Source organism: Syngnathus scovelli, chromosome 5 (genome assembly GCF_024217435.2).
Source record: "Syngnathus scovelli strain Florida chromosome 5, RoL_Ssco_1.2, whole genome shotgun sequence".
Taxonomy (NCBI): domain Eukaryota; kingdom Metazoa; phylum Chordata; class Actinopteri; order Syngnathiformes; family Syngnathidae; genus Syngnathus; species Syngnathus scovelli.
The window spans coordinates 9925969-9948001 of NC_090851.1; the positions used below are offsets into that span (position 1 = coordinate 9925969).

At 38.9% G+C, this 22033-nt stretch overlaps 1 long non-coding RNA gene across 1 annotated transcript; it reads right to left on the minus strand.

The window, feature by feature from the left end:
• Positions 1-3449: 3449 nt before the first annotated feature.
• On the minus strand, positions 3450-21693 carry LOC125969358 (uncharacterized). Its single transcript, XR_007481528.2, has 3 exons — positions 21433-21693; positions 4189-4240; positions 3450-4074 (listed from the first exon to the last, which is right to left on the minus strand). It is a non-coding gene; the product is annotated as an uncharacterized lncRNA (long non-coding RNA).
• Between the last annotated feature and the right edge of the window lie 340 nt (positions 21694-22033).

The window sequence follows — 22033 nt, forward strand, 5'->3', positions numbered from 1 at the left end:
GTGGTTTGAACTGGAATATGTGTGTCTGCCGCTGCAATCTGAAAAACAGCAATCCCTCTCTGGTCACAGCTCCCTTTTTTCTGTGTCTTGGGAACAATTTGAAGTCTTTTCAAAATGAATCCACACCAGCTATCCATGAACAACAAAGTATCCATAATTGCCTGACATGGTGGCCCGAAGAACTAAACCATGTAGCCACTGTACAATGCGATGGAGTGGGATGGCAATAGCGTGAGACCTCCGGCAGAAAAGAGAGCCTCTGAATGATCTTTACAAGATGACAGAAGATTGGCTATTATGCAGAAATGCTTAGAGAGTAGGAAACATCTATTCCACAATGTGTTCTAACACAGGGTCAAGACCCGTTTATGGATGTTTTAATGTATTTTACCGTGTGTGCATGTGTGTGTGTGTGTGGAAACATATCGGCCTAATTAGTACTTGTTTTAAGAAGTATCGACATGAGCACCATTTTGTTACAGGATTCAATTGCCTTTAAGAGACAGCTTCAAGAGACTTTGAGACTGATGGCCGAAGAAAAAGCCCCAGCGATAAGAAACAGTGGAAATATGTCACTAGACAGGAAACTGAAGATTATGTGAGATGATGGGGGGGTGGGGGTATCGAAGCAATTACAAGAAGAGATGGCAGTAAAGAGCATTATCTCCTCGAAGCATCAAGGGAACAGTGGAGACAATAGCTGGTATTGTATTCTCTTCTCTTTGATTTTTCTGCCCTCAGCACTAACACCTGACTCCACAAACTTGCATGCATGCATACAGGGTGACATAACAAATTTGGTGCGCTGAAGGCAGCAGAACAGTTCAACTGTAAAATCATGGCTTATTGTGCAATACATTTCTACTCCAGTCCAGTAGGTGGCACTGAAGTAAATTCCAAAACGGATGCTAATGGGAAACGTGCAATGAGCATCATAAGCAGCGTTATTTGCCATTTTGGAAACGATGGGACCACAACGCAAGACATGCTCTGTTGCGGTGTTCACTCTTAGTTATTGTCATATTTAGTAAGCTCAATCAAAATATGGTGAACTATTGCTGTGTTGGGTGTGTGGCGACTTCCCGAACAAAGGGAACAGAAGTTGGCAGTTTTGATATATTTCCTGTTAATGGGGATGACAGACAAAGGGAAGCCTTGTTTTTGAGATCACAAATTTGGCCTCAAATCGATTAGTTTTTAGCTGTAAGATGAAAAAAAAAAAATCACTTTCGGTGACCTTCTGAGTGCTTTTTGAAAATCGAGAAATGCATTTTCTTATAAAGGGCCATTTCTTCTTGCCAGTTGTTTCTGCCTTTTCACTGAACGTTAAAATGTATTTTACTAACAAGAACCGGATAATACACATATCAAATGAATAAATAGGATTATAAAGCTGGGATAGGCTCCATCACGGCCATGGGGACAAGCGGTATAGAAAATGCATAGATGGATAATGGTTTTCCACCTAGAGTGAAAACACAGGTAAGTTTAAAGTTCAAAATGTGTCAAAACAATATTTCAGCGATAGTGCTCTTCAAGGTTGTTTGTTATGGAAGTCTTGCACTTATAATTTTAAAACTGCTCCAAAGTGAGTAGAGATCCAAACCATTTCCAATGTGTATTTTTTGCAAGGGATTTGTCCCTAGCTTTGCGGTCTGGCTTGTTCTTTAGAGTTTTGTTTTTTTTAATTACAATCATCATAGACTCTAGAACACAGGTGTCAAACTCAAGGCCCGGGGGCCAGATACGGCCTGCCAAATCATTTTATGTGGCCCGCGAACACAAATTGTGCATCAAATTAATGTGTCATTACTAGAATTTCAAATTGTCTTCACTTTTAATAATATCTTTTTTTTTAAATATTTGACCAGTTTTTACTCATCTGATTTGAAATCGAGTTATTCGTCAGTTTGTTTTGTAGCTTTTACTGGATATATAATATGAGGTGCTCATACATTTATTTAGGTTGACAGTCATAATGGCCCTCTGAAAGAAGATATGACTACAATGCGGCCTGCGAAAAAAAAAAGTTTGAATCCCCTGCTCTAGAATGAATTCTAGCCCACGGGTACGATGCCCAAGTTGGGTAACGCTTTTGGTTCTGCAACAACACTCAGATTTGCGCTCAAATTTTGATGCAAATGAAGGACAATGCACGAATTGGTAAGCACTCCACTTTTAGTCCACGTGACAGTGATGTGCCTGCTGCATAACACACTAAAGTAGACCGATCAGCGCAAACCCACGACACAGATCTCGTCTCTTACTTACAAGTGAGTCTGCAATCAGACTTAGTTTGTACCATAAGGTGGAATGACTACATGTTGCTTTCAGCCGCTCTGCTGCAGGGTTATCAGACGCGAGGGCTGCAAGCTGGGCTTCTGAATACTAATCATGGTCTCTAGAGACACCTGATCCCCACAATCCTTCACTCTCCTCTTACCATCTCTTTCTTTTTCTTGTGAGGAAGAAGTGAACGCTCAGGGCTAGATGTATTAAGCAGATGTTTGGGAATTAGAGAGAACATCAAGGTTAAGAGGAAAGGTGTAAGGAAAACCCCAGGCAATTCCGCTACCTGTGTAACTATTTATGTGGAAAAATATCAGCAGGGGTGCAGATGGTGGTGTGTTTGGGGACAGGGTGATATGGTGATATATTTATATAAATACAAAGGTGAATTATCTTTGTTCACAATCTTTTTGTTGCTGCATATGTTTATGTTTTTCCAAGGAGTTCCCCCATCTCTCACCATCCAGCCATACATTCAACCGTGTGACTGTGTGACTACAGTCCACAAAGATACGGACAATTACACTAAATACAGCGGGTGGTTAGTCGAGGAGTTGTATGAATTAATAATATTTATTGTACGATATTATATGTATTTTTCCTATGCATTTACATTATGAGCAATAGGGGTCAATTATGTGCAGATTGTCATTATTTGCAGGGCGAGGCGGTCCCTATTCACTGTGAATAATGGGAGTCCACTGGATATAAAATGTATTAATGCTGAAGATAAATCAATGTTTTATTCATAAATGTATGAAATCTGTTGAGACTTATCTCCCTAAATGTCTTCTGCTATATGTCTTCAACAGTATCCATTGTACAATTGTAGTCAATGCAACCATATTAATGATTTTAAGTGTTTTGCTTCATTTCTGTATTCTTTGCACAATTTAAATTGGGTCAATGAATCATGCATCTAATTTTAACACAATAGGTCCAGCATTTGTAAACTGAAGTGAGCCCTTAATTTATGAAAATGAGACCTTTAGTGGTATGCAATCAATCATGTAATCATAATAGTCAACAGGATATATACTGGCTTAATACGCAGTATAATTACTTAACAATAGTTAATTGTTCCATGATGACAGCTTGCGTTAATGAAATTTTTAAAAGACCATCAAAGACTCAATGTGACAGATAGACAGCAAACACAATTAATTTGACAGTCAAAAAATTCTTGGAATTCTCTTTTTTTTTTAAATTACTTTAAATTTTAATAAAATACCATCTAAACGTGGAGCATTACAATCTTTGTCTTTGCATGTAACCCATGGATCGTAATAATATAGCACTCTACATTTCCTGGAGTCAAATTAAAGATAATGCAGAGAGGGCGAATAGTGCAATCACAATACTGTACTTGCGTATATGTGTGTGTGTGTGTGTGTGTGTGTGTGTGTGTGTGTGTGTGTTCATAGATAGAAATCTATATAAGACATTGCGGAGACACTGCCACCCCTGTATCTGACATGTCCAGTTCTGGAGCCACAGTTCCTGCAACCTGAGAGGGATGTGGAAAATAATAGATTCCATTTGTCTCTTGAGTCAATTTCAAATGACATTGAAAAATAAATAAATAAATAAATAAATAAATAAATAAATAAATAAATAAATAAATAAATAAATAAATAAATAAATGTAACTATTATTATTATTATTATTATTATTATGTGGGGAAAATGTCTTCTCTTCGTCCTCACATCCAGGCCACATAAATTTTTGCTCCCCCACCTCACAAGTTCCTCCAGGCGTTACAGACTCATCAGTACACCCTCGTTCCTGGAGAAAAGTTCAATCGTTGCATTTTCATTGTGGTTGCCAACACCAACCTCATGAAAGTTTAATCTACTCTCTCTCCTTTTCGTTTCCTTTCACTCATTCCCTTTACCTTACCTGATCTGGATGTGAATTTCCAGGTGACACATGATGATGACAAGACACCCACCTTGAAAAAAAAACCCAGGCAAACAGACTTGTCAAGATTTGGTCGGGAGTGCTCATGCGATATGATCAAAATAACTAATACTCATGTACACATGGTGAAAACATGTGAATGTATGAAGATAAATTCATAATTTCAATTTGTATTCAGGCTAAGATTATCACAAAACAAACGGTCCAAGCCTGCATGGCAGTCATCCAGAATACTGAAAGAAAAGATTATAAACGTCAGTATCACAACATGCATAGTTGCCTGGAAGCCAGACAAGAATGTTTGCACTCAGGCCTGCTATCTTGATATTATGGTAAAAATAAAACGGAAAAAAAATCTGCTTTTCCATTGTTGGTTGGCAACATGACATTTCCTCTGGAGCATCAAACCATTGCAGTGTTGATGCCACCGCAGCAATTATTTAACCCACTGCTGACCACATCATTCCCAGCCTGGGGAATGCAGGGCCATTACAAAGGGGGCAGAGTGCAAGTGCTCTGCCCCTTGAAGCATGGCTCGCTGGTGGGGGGAAAAAGTCGGTCTCATTCAAAATCCTATTGTACTCTGTGTAAACCTTGCAGAAACACAATAGACTGCTATTGTATTTCATTTGTAGGTTGGCTGCTGTAGCTTTTAATTTGTTATGCAACCTTCACTAGGTTGTATTGCGCAATCCAATTATATCCAATAAAGGGGCTATGTCAATGATAAAGTTTTGACTGAACTGTCACAGATGCTAATTGAGCGCATCATTCTGTGGCCTACTAATATTATGTCATGTAATTGCTATCTTGCTGATAAACAGGTTATGTTTTGTAAATAATAAAAAAAAAACGTATTCATTGTTGTTGGCTGACTTGAAGTTGGAGTCCTTTGTGTGGTTTGTTCTACAAAACATACACCACTTCACAAAATATATCAACAAATCACTCAAAGCTGCAAATGGAAAGCAGGAGTAAATCTAGGCCTTTGAGTAGAATCTATATATAAATCCACAGGGGAATTAGAATCTTGGACTGGGGTTGGTTGAGGGAGAGTGGCACGTGTTGGAAAAAAAAACATCGTAATACTAAAACCTTAAATATCTGATACAAGTGCTTCTACTTATCTCACTGTTCCTTCACTGCTTGTCCAATTTCTTGTTCACCTGTGCTCACATTCAATTTTGTTTTGCTCTCTAAGAATAAATCTTCAATTCCATGTGTCAACAACTCAAGATACATGATTGCTCCCCCAAAGCCAGCATTTTCATCCTTCTTTGCTTTGAGTGCTCCCTTATGAAGAGTCCATAAGTACGACTGTTGCTGCTCAAATATCCGCCCAAACAATGCTGATACAGTAATGTGGATGATCTAAATTCCTCTAACGAGTGTATCTCATAACGTATGCCATACATACAAGAAATTAATCTTCATTTAAAATTCATAAATAACACAAAGGTGGCACAGTAAAATTGTGGTACAGAACGTCTGCCACCTAATGAAGTGGTTCTGGTTCAAATCTTTGAAACCACTCGAAATTATGCTTCTTTATTCTTATTCCCACATTCACACATCATCATTATCATTATTTGTGTTTCTCGTAGTTTATGTTTTAAATTTGATCATATATACAGCACTTTTTAACGGTGGTTGTTGTTTAAGTTCCCTTGAGCAAGGGGGTGCTTCCAATTATTCAGACCAGCCTCTCCCTCTAGAAAATCTACCCAAAAATACAATTCTCAAACCTTTTCAAGCACTGTCAATATTTCTTGTAATTTCACACTTCAATTAATCGCCTCAAAGTAAAATAACTGCACAGAACGCATTGGCATCAACATTAAGAATCTTAGACACGAGTTTGATGTGTTTGTTATTCTAATGAGCTTCTGAAAATGAACTAGCTGTAGTCTTTAAAAGGTCACTGCTATTTTTGTGCTTTCGGGAGAAGTGGCCTCACACTAATATTTTCTACCAGACTGCACCGGGATCAGCTGATCATTTTGGTGTGATCAGAACTGACCAGGATGAGTCTGAACTTGAAATGCTAGGACATCATGGTGGGTTATACCATGTCCTTGACATTGCGCAGAGTAGGGACTCATTGCACTCGTCAGAAAATTGCAGTGCCTATTTTTTCCCGAGGGCCTTATTGTGCGACATCACTTGCCAAAATAATGTGTAATGTGTTGATAATCCAAAATTCAGAGCAACAAAGTGGAAAAATATTATTACATAATGACTTCAAATGCCATGATATAAATAGCAACCATAGCACACAGTTTGGCAAGAGTAAACATCAATTTAGTACAATTTAAATCTCCACCATGTGAAGCTTGACATCCGTGGATAGATAAACATAATAAATATCTCAGGTTTGAGTCAATTTGTCACGGTTTACTCGATGCTAAAGTAATTTACTCCATTCACCTTTGACTCCTGTGATAAAATTGCACACTGCTTACACTTCTTTTGCTACATCAGATGATTCTACAACAATCTAGCAGTGATGGATCTTGAAATACATTCAAATGTTGCTCTGCAGCTTGACTCAAAACTGGGGCCTGAGGCAGCAGAGAGCGGCAGTGAATCAAAACGACTCCTATTCCCAATTTCAGCCCTCATTTGAGGCAGATATTGATAGGCAATGATGTATGTCAATTTGGCCTCAGCTTGGCATCACATGACCACACCGAGGAGTACCCAGAGAGCAAACTCATCGTTCACTTCAAAGAGCCCATACGTGATCGTCAATTTGTCTCTTAGCCACATTAGCCAAGTGGTACCACTTACAGCGCAGGTGTCAAACTCAAGGCCCGGGGGCCAGATACGGCCCACCACATCATTTTATGTGGCCCGCGAACACAAAATTGTGCATCAAATTTTTGTGTCACTACTAGAATTGCAAATTGTCTTCACTTTTAATATCTTTTTATATTTGACCAGTTTTTACTCATCTGATTTGAAAACGAGTTATTTGCAAGTTTGTTTTGTAGCTTTTACTGTATACAATATGAGGTGCTCATACATTTATTGGGGTTGACAGTCATAATGGGACTCCGAAAGAAGCTATGACTACAATGCGGCCCGCCAAAAAAATAAGTTTGACACCCCTGATACAGCACAGAGAAAGCCGACAGGATCAGCAAAGAGGGACTGACAAGGAATAGTTGAAAAAAATGAAGGGACAGCAAGAAAAGCCGTTAGATCTGGACACATCTAAACTTAATTGAAAATAGAAAGGTAGAATGTAGAGGCTGAAAGGGTTGGGGGGGGGGGGATCTTAGATTTATGAAGGTGACAGTGTCTTGAATGCAACTGTTGCTACTTGGTACTGGATGGATCAGCACCTCAAAGCAAAAGCAAGTGTTACTCATTGCCAATCGAATGAGTTAACGAATGAGTCGTGCACAACAGTTTCCATTAAAATTATTTAATAGTGTAAAAAATGAAATGGCTAGCATTGACAATCCTTGAACACGTGTGAAGTCCTTTTTTCACTTCACTGTTCCAGCATTGTTGTGACATTTGTTTTGAGGGTGATGTTCAGGTTTGTGGGAAGTGCATGCTGAGAGACAAACGGCCCAAGGTAGGATGTTGGTAATTACATATTGATTTCTATGCTGCTGGTGGTATTCAGCCAGCTCTGTAATAGTGTGGAATGAATCACTCTCCATCTATGATGGCTAAGTATTTATTCGTTTTAATTCTCTTTGTTGGGAACTTGAGTTATGCCCTTACAACCCTGGTCACGCCTCAGTACAGCTGACCCCTCCATGTTGAAGTATAAAGGCCCGCATCAGTGGCGATTTCTCTAAGACTGCAAGGGTGGCTCAGCGTCCCATAAAATGAAACTCTCCGACCTCCTCCAAAATATATTCATTACCTAAATATGCATTAGAATACCTTGCACATAATGGCAGATAATATTGTCAACTGTGTGGATATGATTTTCCAAATAGCTCCAAGAATATTTTGGGAGTTAAGATGGAGCTATGATGGACATGTTTATATGAGACCAAATAAAACAATAAATCAGGAGTGACTAATGCTTTTTGTGAGAAGTGTTAATGTAGAGTAACTATGAATCTGATAAAACAGTATGAAGGATTCCAAAAATGCACCGTTCATAGGTTTCAATAATAACAGTGGATTTATTGGTTGTTTAAGTGGGTTTTTAAAGTGCCTACAAAGGTTCACAGCAAAGTAACCACTTAGGATTTCTGCGAAGCTGGTAAAAATAAACTAAGGACAAAACACAAGACATGGCACTCATGTAAGCTGACAGAGAGCAGAGAGTATGAATGTTTTCTACTTTAGCAATGAGGCTATGTAATTTTTGTATGCGTTTCCTATAACAGTTGCCATATTATTTTTTCCCTTTATTTAAGCGCCTCTTGAAGTGACCCTGACACATGCCTCACTGAATTCGGCACTTAGCGTAATACACTGCTGACAAACGCCCATGGAACTACGCACTTGTCATTGCAACTTGCACTTAATTTTTATTCACTGACAACTGAGACCGCTCTATGGCCAGAGCCTTATTATTCCCTCCCATGAGAATGTGATTAAGATGCAGGCACAATAAGACTACTATTAATATGATATATTGTTGTCATCAGCGGTTGCTATGGCAACCTTACATTCAATACTGTGAATGCAGCTGGACCCTTATTGTGTCCTCGATGATGTAGTGTTTCTTAACCTCTATTGAGTCAAGGCCCGCATTTTATATTAAACCAATAGCACAGTACGCAACCAAACAAAAATGTCACAAAAAGATTTATTGCCAAAATATTGTCAAAATGATTTCCTCTTTGAGTTTTGAAATCTGGTCTTAATTGAACACAAAGCTGAGATACTTGAGGAAGCCATAACTAATTGTGTTGTGTTAATTGCAACAGGCAATCTGTCGCTGAAACTGATAAATAAACTTGAAATAAATTGTCGGGCAAAGACAGATAAATTGGATCATGCCGATTATCTCTCATGGAATTTATTTGGTGCCACTGCACCCTGGTTGTCAATCTCTGTGCTAATATATATTACATCAGCAGGTGCCTTACCTGCATGCATGTGCTGTACTTTATATGGAAAGCGCCAAAGATGGATGCAAGCGCACACAAGCTGATGCTGCAAGGCTGACGCGGTTGCGTAACACACTTCATTTAACACATTGCACTCAGATATGAACTGCCTTCATTTGTACATCAATTCAAAAACCTGCTGAAACACAACAACACTTAATTGGGCCAAGCTGTCAGTGAATACAATATCTTCCTAACTCATCCTTCAACGTTTTCCTTTTACAGTTTCTCTCATCAAGCTAGCATTTCCATTTCTCCTTTGCCCCCGCTGTGACCTATCAAAGTCAAGGTGAGATACCAGTCATGACCGGCTGATTTCTGCTCTTTATCTTTTCACCAAGGTGAGATTAGGCAAAGCAGCCATTAGTGTTTATCAGCTCGGTCTCTACAACCCTACAACTCACACATGACGAATATAGAGATCTGAAGTGATTCGAATGTGTAATCTGTGAGAGGAGTGAGGTAGGGTGAGCTAACGCTCAGTGAGAGATGAGAGAGTATTGTTACGTATGTGACGGATACGCTCTCAGTGTTATGGTCTGACTGCCGGCTGCTGAGATGCATTAAATACTCCATCTAAAGTGATGCCTGATCACCAAAGCAAAAAGAGGATATCCAGCAGCAGTTTCGTACGAGCTTGGCATATTGTGTCAAATTTGAATGGGGCCAGAAAAACATGTTGAGTCCAGAAAATCCTCACATTTGCCAAGGGAAGACACGAATGACAAATGGGAATATATATTTCAGGAGACTCACTTAAAGATATGAGCCATTATTGTTTTTTTGATATGATAATCCAACCGCTTCTCACTTCTAACTCTTGGATGGCGCAGTGATATATAATAGCTTCGCTTGGCAAGTAATGTTTGAAGTAATGAAACATGATACAAAAGAGATGCTGCATTGATTTACTGATATTCATAATACAGTAATTCAGACATCGGAGGGGCCTGATAATCACACTAAATTGCCATTTCTTCTTGCTTCATTAATCCAAGCCCAATATTGTTTTCATGCTAGAATGTCTTGTTGGAAAGCGAGATTCATTAGTTTTGTTTTCACAAAAGTCATTTGTTGTGGGGAATTTCTGCTGGTGGACGCTGCACCTCGTCATGTCACCTTTCATTCAAATCAACTAAGCACAAACTAATCACATCTAATTCAAGAGCTGTATCAAAATGCAGTGACTACCCCCCCTCCCCCCAAAAAAACCCAAACATATTAAATATCTTCAATGATGTCTGTGAAAGGGAGCATTATTGTCTTTGTAAAGGAAAACATCTGGTTCAGTTCCAATTATGGGATAGGTTAGTGTACATCCTTAAAAATGTTGGGTCAAAAACAATCCAATTTGGGTTTAAATTGGATCAACCTTGAAGTTGGGTCATTAATATTTGGACAATACAAGCATTTTTTTGTCCAAAACAACACAACAACTGTGGGGTTTTTTTGCAAAACAACCCAAATTGGTCCAATTTAGGATTTGTCAGATTACTAACCCAGCATTTTTTCAAGTGCGTATCCAATGAAGTCGCTGGTAAGCTTAAAACAGAAATAATGTTTTCTTCATGAATGTTTTTAGGTGGAAAGGTTTTCATTTGTTCACCATAAATTGCCTTAAGCCTGACTCATTATACCTTATGACACATTCACCTTTTTACCTCACACTTCTTCAGCTTGACAAAAAAAAGCCTCTTTTTTGCAAACCATTCCTAATTCCCAAACGAATCTTTATTATCTGAATAGATGATGTTCCGGACAAATAAAGATTAGTGCAGTGGGAGGAGAAAAAGTTAATTATAACCAGGACAATACAAGAAGGAAGTCATTTCTCCTGAGCTTATCTTAAGAAGCACAAGGAAACTGTTGAAATGTCAGATTAATGTCAAATATAGCTGAGTTTTATTGAGTTTGGAGGAGAAAAAGCCTGACCAAAATGATCCTGTTTTTATTCCTTGTGTCCTGGGGATGTTGAAGCGGTATAATTTGAAAATGCAAAATGGGTTTCATTGTCCTGCAAGAAATAAACAGTATCAGCAACAGACAGACAAATGCAGTAAGTTTTATTCAAGTGCCATCTTGTAGGAATTCATAGTGAATCCTCAGCTACAGTACATGATGCCTCTCTGGTCTTGAATAGCATCGTGTCTACCAAAAAAACAAAATGATCAGCTTGGTGCCTGTCACAACACATTCTTTGACCCTGCCGTGCATAAACGGTAGGCTACCAAAAGACAAAGTTGGGCAATATCAGTTTGGATTAGAATTTGCATTGGTATTTTTGTTGCTACTCGGTGAAGACTCTCTCATAATGAATGCTAAATGTTGTCCTTTTGCTGAGTTAGCCAACTGTGTTTCTTTTATTGTGAAAAACAAAAGCTTTGTACACTAAGTGAATGTGAGTTACAAACCAATGGATAGAGATAGAGCCAGGAGTGTCAAACTCATTTTTGTCGTGGGCCACATCCTAGGTAGAGTTTCCTTCGGAGGTCCATTATGACTGTCAACACCTTATATTACACACAGTATAGTCTACACAACAAATTGATGACTAATTAGTTTTGAAATCAGACACTGGTAAAAACTGTTTATTTTTAAATAATGAATGGTAATCAAGATTGCCAGCAATATTTCTTTTTTTTTTTTAAAGTGGACAATTAGTAATATTAGTATTGACACATGAAGTTGATGAACATTTTGTCTTTGTGGGCCACAAAATGATGTGGTGGGCCGTATCTGGCCCCCGAGCCTTGAGTTTGACACATATGAGATAGACTGTGAGACAGTGAGGTTAGGTGGATGTGATATACAGAAAAGTATCAGATGTATCAGAAGAAGAAGAATCGGTTAGTTATGCCCAGTCAACTCAGTAATGTGCTTCACATCAGCTTTACTGTGGCTTCTGTATCAAGTCTTAAGTTCTCTTTAAAAAAAAAAAACTGTGACAATTGAGATGTTCTTGTGGCACCTCCCATTATTATTAATTTTTTAGCTTGTATTTTTTGCCTGTCCAGTATTTTTTCCTCTGTCAACAACTTTATTACCATCAACCCTTGTTCCCTCAGCAATAAAGGCCACAGCACAAAACACCTGCAACGACACGTGCCCGTGCTCAGCCATACTTTTACGTGCCTGTATTTATGCATGCTTTTGTACAAATGGTGTGAGTTGAATTCCAAATCATCTAAACTACATCCCCGTGGAAGTTTCAGAGGTGCACCGGTGTCTCTTCATGATGATGATTTAGCAAAAGAAACAAAAAATGAAACGCCAGAGTTTTGTGTCTCGTCCCTCACCTCCAGTTCAGGGTCAATACATCCCCAAAGCACTATGAAGAGCTTTACAATTAGTTGATCGAACATGCCTCCAGTGACCCATCTGCCTGGTCACACGGTGGAACTGATGTCCTCACCTGCCTAAGGCAATTAACTCTAAATACGACTCATGCCCCACAATCCTCCTCCTAGCTGAGAATAAAAAGGTAGAAGAACACTGAAGTTGAAGAGCGGACGGGAACCCTTGACCGTGGCCTGCAGACAGTGAGGGATAATTACTTCTCTCACATTTATACCAGCATTCATGCAGAATGGTGGACGATTCTTATTGGCTGGTTGGATGTTGCCAAAGACTTGGTGCAACCACAGAGAAGAAAGTCGGGATGGAGGAAAAGGGTACGAGGGCAGCTGGTGGTGAAAACAAAGGTTGGGTGATTAATTAGAGGAACAGCTCAAGGTCAGATTCCATTGTTGGGGTGATAGGTCAAATGAGTGCAGCAATGAGTGTGTCACCTGATGCATTGCACAATCATATATGGCCTTAGCTGGAGTGAAAAGATGAAGTTGTAATTCTGAGTGCTGTGGAAAGGAATCAAAAGAGGGATGAAAAGGGGAGGAACAGAGGACAAGCATGACGACGATAACAAAATTCTCATCTTTGGAGTGTCTGTCTTTGGACTGACATTTCAATTAAATTGTCATCACAAGCATTGTTGACTTCATATCTCAAACTGTCTTTTTTCCACTATGGAGGATTTTGTGTTACTTTTGAAAGTGAGAGAAATAGCTCTAACACTGCTGAAGTGGCAAAATTACGTCAGCCATTAAATATGAATACCGTATTTTCCAGACTATAAACCGGTACTTTTTGCAAAAACTTTGAACCCTGCGGCTTATAGTATTGTATGATTTGTGCATATTCTATATATATATGGAAATTAAACATTTAAACACCAGTATATAGTCCAGTCCATCTTATAGTCCAGTGCGGCTTATGTATGTATGAGCAAAACAGGACTTCCCCTTGTTTTAGCTGGTGCGGCTTATATTTGGGTGCGACGTATAGTCTAGAAATTACGGTATTTCAAAAGGTCTAAAAAGCTTCAGGTATATGTTGGCTGATTGTCCATTCACATACGAATATATATAGAGTGATAAAAATAAATATTAAAGGTTAAAAATTATTAAAGAATTAATCATTATTAAAAATAAAAATAAAAGTCATTGCCCTTTTCCACTCTACATCCAGATATTAGGATCAGTAGGTTTTCATCTGTGAATGTCACTGCGGCTCCATTCTCTGGCTCGGCCATTTAAGTCGCCCCAGAACATGATGGATTTCTCAAGCCACACCCCACAATTCCTAGAAATGTTTTTTCCATTTGCAGCCTAATATGACCACATCTTTCCAAAGTTACATTACTGTTTCAAAGCGATTATTGACACCGTCATCCTGCTTCTCTCCTAATAGTACGCTGTATTTCGTAAGTATCATTTTATGTTGTGCTCTCCAATGTTTGTTCATTGAAGGAAAACGATAGAAGGCCACATAATGTTCACTTTTCTGCGGGCAGATCATTGACAATGGCAGGAAGCTATCAATCTTCGACGCAGATGGCCTACTGTATCGGGATGCATGCTGTGTTTTGCCCTTGACATGCCTACCAAACAGAGGTGACCTTTCAGTAACTATTATTTGGATGTAAACATGGACATGGGTATACTCATGAATCCACTTTCTTCTGTGTTACTATGTGTTCATCTTTATTGCCTTAGTAAATTAACACATTTTCATTTTCATTCATTTTCTTCTTCAACTTTTCCTGAAACCCCATTGCAGCGCAGATAACATACCATTCCCTCCTGTTTATAAACGCTTCCATGTTGGTTTAAAAGGCAGAAGAAAGAGCAGCTATGTCAATCCTCATTAATTCTCCTGTGAATTAAAGCTAGCATAGATGATAGGAAATTAATGTCTGCAATGAGAAACCTAAATTATTCAACACTAACAGGGTAATGTTGGAGAATCTCTATGCTGGTTACTCTCCAATCATTGGGAGCTTCTCCCCTCGCTTCCCTCGCTTTTCAATATTGCATGTTTTCAAAACCCTGTTTGATGCAGGCCTATTATCCCCACTATAATCCTATCATACATTTAGTAATGCTGAATTTGTACATATTTATCGTAGCATTTTTGCAGAACTACAAAATAATTGTATTCATTCATACACCCTATAATGGTCAGCAGCCAATCACAGAGCATGTAAATCAGGGGTGTCAAACTCATTTTTTTTGCGGGCCGCATTGTAGTCATACCTTCTTTCGGCGGGCCATTATGATTGTCAACCCAAATAAATGTATGAGCACCTCATATTATATGCAGTAAAAGCTGGAGCATCAGGAGTAAAACCAATGCAGGGATGGGGGAGAAACACAAACTGCACACTGGAAGGCTGGTGTCGCAATTGAACCCTAAGAACTAAGGCAGACATGCTAATCAGTGCAACACCGCCGAAAATATATATATATTTTTTACAACCTGTAATGCATATGCCAGAAAACGGCCACCACTGCAGGAGATGAACGTCGCACAAGGAACACCATTTAATCCAGGAATTCCTGTTGTGCTTTTAATGTTGAAGGCTATAGCAGCCTCCATCACAAAGTTTCACTTTTCATCTATTCTGGCATGACCCGCAGCTTTCAGAAATGTCACTGGCCATTTTCCGTTCAGTTGACCATGATTGTATATCTACTAATTGGTAAAGTTCTGACTGATATCTATCACTAATGAGATTGCTCTTTGAAAGCTCTCGGAAGATACAAGAAAGATGTCAGGGAACTATTACAAGTTACCTAAATGCACAATTATTTGTGAAGTTGCAGCTTGATCTCACTTTTACATCACAAAAACGTCTGGCTTTTTAAAATTAGTTAGTATGCCCCTCGAATTGGTATTCTCAGACTGGTGTGGATTGAGGATGGAGCAGGATCTTAAAACCTTTTGTGTGCATCCTGCCTCACACATGATTTAATACCCAGACCTTGCCTCATCTTCATATCCACGACATCGGTCCGGCCTGCTGTAGATAACCTTATGTCCCCTAATTAGTAGGACAGCTGTGTCTCCCTTGGCCTCATTGACACAGCAGCACATAGCAACATACGCTTGCCCCCCCTGAGACCACGGCCGACCATCACTGTCATAAATCCGCGGGGTGCCAAAGGCTGGCAGCCAGGACCGGGCAACTAATCACTCAGACAAGTAGTGCTGGGCATAGAGGTGACCCAAAATGACTGACTCTGGGAAACACAGAGATACGTTAAAAGATAGAGTTTGCAGTCTCACCACATCATTGACACAAAATTCATGAATTGGTTTTGCGTTCTAAACTTAACTACCTTGCCTGACAGTTAATGAATTATGCTACCGAGTGTTAAACAACTAACACGGGTTGATAAGACTATTCTTACGTGGCAAGAAGAAACTACTAGAAATATAATGATTTGATATGTTTACAATCAAACAGGTTGCCCTTGTGAACTCAAAGAGAACATCTGGAGTAGTAAATTGGTTTACAACAAACTTTGCTTGCTGCAACAGTTTTTTATTGTATATTATTCAATTAAGTATTCATTAAACATTATAAATAAATATATAGATAAATAGAGAAATATATAACTGCTTGCTGCAACAGTTTTTTATTGTATATTACTCAATTAATTATGCATTAAACATTACAAATAAATAAATAATATTCAAAGCACTTATTTTCATAGTGAGGAATATTTGCAGTCAGAGAACACACCAGTTCCAGTTTGAAGAAATCAGCAAACATGAAATGTGATGTCTTCTATGCTGCCTCTTTGGGTGATCAAAATGGGCGGATGATTTTGTCTTGTCCGTCTTTGGTTGATTGAGTCGGAGACAAAGCATTTCCTTTGAGCCATAGTATAACATCAATAACTGTATGTGAAAACTTCAGTCTTGAAAGTACTATTTAATTGATGGGATTGGACTGAGGGTATTTGTTTACGCATCGTTGGCTACATTTATAATGATTCCATTCAAAACCAAAGCATCAACAGAATACAAACACCATCACGAATGATAGAGCCGTTATACGACTGCTCCATTGTGTTTGCATATACAGTACTTTTCAGAATAGACTAAATTCTGAAACATCAGGAATGTACGAATTTATATAAAAAATGGATTAGAGATGAATTACGAGTCATTCTTACAGATCAGGTCGCTTTTGAAAGGATTACTATAACATACATACACACATAAATAAAACAAATCAAATAAAAATCCAAAATTTTGCTAGCGTGCAATTCCAAGCAATTTCTGATAATTTGATTTTTTTAAGATACAAAACATTCACCCAAATGGTTTCTTGGTAAAGTGTACACTCATATTTTTTTTATTGAGAGGGATCCATATCCAGAACTTTCCTATACGATTCATTTATAAGCAGGTGAATATATTAAACAACTCCGGTTTCCATTAGGCATGTTGCACCAAATTGTTTATCGACCCATATCTCAGCACTGGCACTCCTTGATTAATGATCTTATTAGAGTGGGAGGAGCAGTGTGAGGTGGAAAGATGACAGCCCATTTCAAAAGCAGCGCTATCCATTAACATGCATTACTTCTTCAAAGAAATCCTTTGCACCACTGGCGCCCCTGATCATCCCCGCTTCCACGCCGTGTTTAAAATAGCATATTATAATGCATGGTAGTGAACACATAACATACAAATGCAGCACTGACTTTAAAATATTTTATGCCCTTGGGTAAATAATTGAAAGGTACATCATGCTTGAAATTCTGACTGGGGTCATTTTAACAACCCGGATAGAATCACCGACAATTTAAGATTTTAATTCCACCGCTGTCGCTTAGTCTCCTTCCCAAATAAAGATGGTAACGAATAAAATGCTCCATTCTATAAAGCGGCATTTACAAAACTGAGGAGCATACTGAAAGTGCTTTGGTCCATTGCATTACATGTTAATCTGATTAGCGTTCATAATAGCATTGAATCGAAATGGTAGCTTTTTTTTCACTTCTGCCATGATACGGGTGACATTTAGAATCGAGCCACTGTCTGCTGTTGTTGCCCGAAGAACATTTGTGGTCGAGTCATTGCACAGCCCATAATCACAGAAAAGGCCTGCTGGTTGCATTCCTCAAACAATGGCAGTGAGCCCACTGGAGGTCAAAGTGACCTTTGAGCCATAACCGGCTGGATGTGACACCTGTCTCATTGTCATCTGCTTGAGGACGCGCAGCCGATGACTTGAGTATGTGCTCATATGTCACGTGTGTGAGATGGAGGATGAGAAGAAGAGAGAGAGCAGCATTCACGCCTCACCAAACAAACGACTGATCATTCAGGAGTAGGAGAAAAATTAACTAATCAGCCTCTCCAGTGGTGGAATCTCACCCAATTTATTTTCGAGCTAACAGGCGCTGGTTAATGAGCTGAAGCAAAGCATCTCCCCCCTCTCCCCTCTCTCTTTTCTCTTCCTGTCCTCCTGTTGTTCCACCGGTGCTTCTTCAGTCTAAACCAATTACTTCTCAGCGCATCTGCTCGTGTGCACAAATCACTGTTGTGTGTCCAGTCAGACACCTTCATAGCTCAGCTCACATTGGAAAAAAAACGGCAGCCTGAAGAAGAAAAACTTTGATGTTGATGGAAGAAAAAAAACATATTTACATTGTGTTTATAGTTTTAATGGCGGCCAGGAGAGAGTTGACTATTGATTTGTGCATCTCATTAACTTCCCATGTGGCAGTTATGAAAAAATTAGAGGGCGTCCTCTGATTATGATGCAGATCTGTTTCTTCATAATCGGAATTTTTACGCTAGTCACAATTGTTAACCTATGCCAGCGCATGAGTAAAGACAAAATTAGAGTTAAGAGTTTTATCAAAACAGTCTTAGGCCATTAATATAAAACAAGCTCGTAAAAGTGAGCCTTCTTCACATGACTTGCATGACTGCACAAACAAACTCATTGCCCACCATTAGTTACCTACCTCACTGCGTCATGTCGTGGCCCTCATGAACTAATGATCTCATGTCCTCTAAATCGCCCAGAAGGTCCAAGTAGTTCCGATAAAATTACAACCTTGGCTGAACTTGACTAGAAGTACCTGCTTTTGCCAAGTATCAATTGCATTGCTGAATTTGTTTTTACAACACATACCCACTGTAAAAACAAACAGGAGCAATTTAGGTTTCAGTCCGAGTCGTCAGAAGGATTATGGTTCTACCTCAGGCGTATGACCAGACTAAAACACAAGGAGCTGTGACCTCGACATATAAAGACATACCGTAATTTCCGGACTATAAGCCGCACCGGACTATAAGCCGCACCAGCTAAAATTCAGGGATATTTTAGTTTTTTTCTTACATAAGCCGCACCGGACTATAAGCCGCACGTGCACATGAGTTTTTTACAAAGAAAGGCAGTACACAGAAAGCCGTAAAAATCCATAAATACGCCTCGCCGCCATTTAAGGCTCAGGGTTCAAAGTAACTTTCTGAATAAAATGCATTAAAAGTTCACATTCATTACAACTTGTTTTTGGTGAGCAAAATGTCAGAAGAATTGAATTTAAATGCTGATTGATTGGATTTTAATACAATGCAGATGGTCCACTGCTTTGTGTAATCTCTAAGAGAAAGGGTTTAGAGCCCTTTGACGCAGGTCACCTAGCGTGCATTCCTACTAAAGCTCATAATAGTCACAAGCAACACAGCCAAAATAAGCAGCAGCCATAGTAGTGTTTCAAAATAGTATTTTTGTTGTTTTTTTTTCTTCAAGATACCGCACAACAGTGGTCCACAGCCTTTTTACGAGTGTATAAAAGTGATCAAGTCATCACAAAATCACAAAAAAAATCTTATATAAGCCGCACCTGACTATAAGCCGCAGGGTTCAAAATTGTGGAAAAAAGTCGCGGCTTATAGTCCGGAAATTACGGTACTGCTGTAAAACAAATATTCCTTGACCTCTCTCATTTAAGTAAATTTCATAGCTCAGCAGGTACCCAAGCTTTAAAATGCCACAAACCAAATGAATTCCAATGTAAGCCATGCTGACCATCATTACTATCAAATATAAATACTAGTAGGTTCAAACCATTGTCTCAAAGACATGAAACAATGAATGGCTGACCTTTTGGGAAGATGCTGTTAAAAATGTCTTCCTTTAGTTCTCAGAGCAGCAGTGCAGAACAGATATGCACCATAAGTACAGTTATTGGAAATTGAAAAATGAAATCGTATAGGGATTGTGTACCTTAGAAAGGCTCATTCTGCATTTGCCAGTTATATATATTGTAAACTGGTCATGTGAGTATGAAGCGGCCATTGAATTGAAGAAGAATTAAATTGTCCAGCATTATGCTTATAAAAATGGGTGACAAAACAATATTGAATATTCATGCACAAATGAAAATGATATGCAATAGAAAGTGTTTTTTTTTAATAAAAAGCTGTATTTTAATTATTTTGATATAACAAAAGGAAAACTGTACATCTTGACTTGTATAAAAACATTTACAATATTTTGATACTGTATATTCTGCATGACAAAAAAAAGTAAACTACTTCAAATGGCTTTATATGCTTTCATGGTTGCCTCCAACTTCTAACCTCTCCAAAGTTTGGACACTTATTGTTATTTGCGCATTTTCAACAAAATCATGGTGGAAAAGGTCACACTTGGATGCCCAGAGGTAGAAACAACAATCACTCACAAGATTTCAGTCATTCCTCCTTATGTAATGCCATGTTGTGGCTAAATGGGTTTGAAAGAAAATATCATTTTAGACACAGAGAAATTGTCTGATGAAATCACAATTTAAATTTTAGAAAATGTTTCTTTTTTTTCTGTCTTCGTTTGGCGCCGGCCTTTGTGCTCTGTTTATCCCAAACTTCTTTCGCTTATGTTTGGAGGCAATTAGGGAAAAAAATATTTGGCTTACCAAAATCTGTTTATCCCAAATTTCTTTCACTCGTGGTTTTCTTAGAGGCAAATGGGGGAAAATAACATTTGGTTTACCAAAATCCTGCAGTTCTCTGGGAGCTGCCCTGAATGTCCCTGAGAAATTGTCCTTAGTCAGTGTTGAATTTTTGCCTTATTTTCTAATAGGGGTTGTTAACTTTTTTTGTAAATATGCTTGCAGTCACAAGACTGTTAAAAATGATGAATATTACTTGGCACAAGACCTGTCAAGTAACTACAGGTTATTTTCAGAAGGTGACAGTTTAACCCAGGAGCAAATTTGATCTATTTCCATTATATCCTAGAGAAAAAAAATTCATAAATCTAAACAAACTGCAGACCTATTTCTCAGAGCAGTGACAGATGTCATCAAAAGTACGACAAAAATAAAGTTTCTTCCCATGATATTTCTTGATAGAAGATATCATAAATTGATTTCATCATTTCAGCCACAGTTGATGTTTACAGTACAAGCCACACACCTCATTCTAAGTGAACAAAACAGACAAGCACAGTCAACCGCATCAGAATCGAGTCCTATCAATTTGTCTTCCACTTCCAGGCCTTCAAAAGAAATATGATGCAAGGCTGCTTGGAGGGAAGCGCCCATTTATTTCCCTGGTGTCTATGTTGTGGGAGAAATCAATACAAGTGTCCATTCTGGATTCATCTATATTCTACTGTGTGGAGAGAATGCCCTCGCAGGGGGGCAGATGAGTGGGTGGATTGAGGGGAAGGGGTGAGGCAAGTTCAGCGGTAGGAAGGCGTACAGAAAGGGGAAAGTACGTTTAAAACAGAGAGGTCAAAAAGTTAGAAACTTTTATGTGCACTCACGCAAGGTGGAGAAACTCTCTGCTCTGCTTGCCTTTCAGAGAGTGACTCTTTGCTGAAGTAAGCGATCAGGATTCTCCTTCGAAACAAATAAAACGGCGTTGATTCCAATGGTTTCAACACACCTGCAAGTTGCATGTGCTTGCACACACCGGCAACATAACAACCACATCAGCTGTCACTGAGTGGCTCATTAATCTGACAGGCGTTGGCCTCTCAGGGCAGGCTGACACGTCAGCGCCCTCTCCCTCCTGTCATGGCATGATGGATCTCTCCAACACTGGCCTGCCAAGCTGCCACTCAAGCCAACCTCCCCATGGACATCCATCAGGAAACACTTGCTAAGCATACTGTTGATCTTATTTGCAAAGAGTCGCTCGCCATCAAGGCTCCATGTGCACACTCGAGTCTCACCTTTTCAAACTTACAAGCGTTTGTCTTTCACACATGCCTGTTTGCATGTTACTAGAAACATGGTGTCCTGTAAGCTTAAATAAAGTTACAAATGAAAATCAGCATTCATTATTGCTGCAGTGATTCCCAACTGGAGTAAGGCGTACTCCAAGAGGTACATGAGCACATTGCAGGGGGTATGGAGAAATAT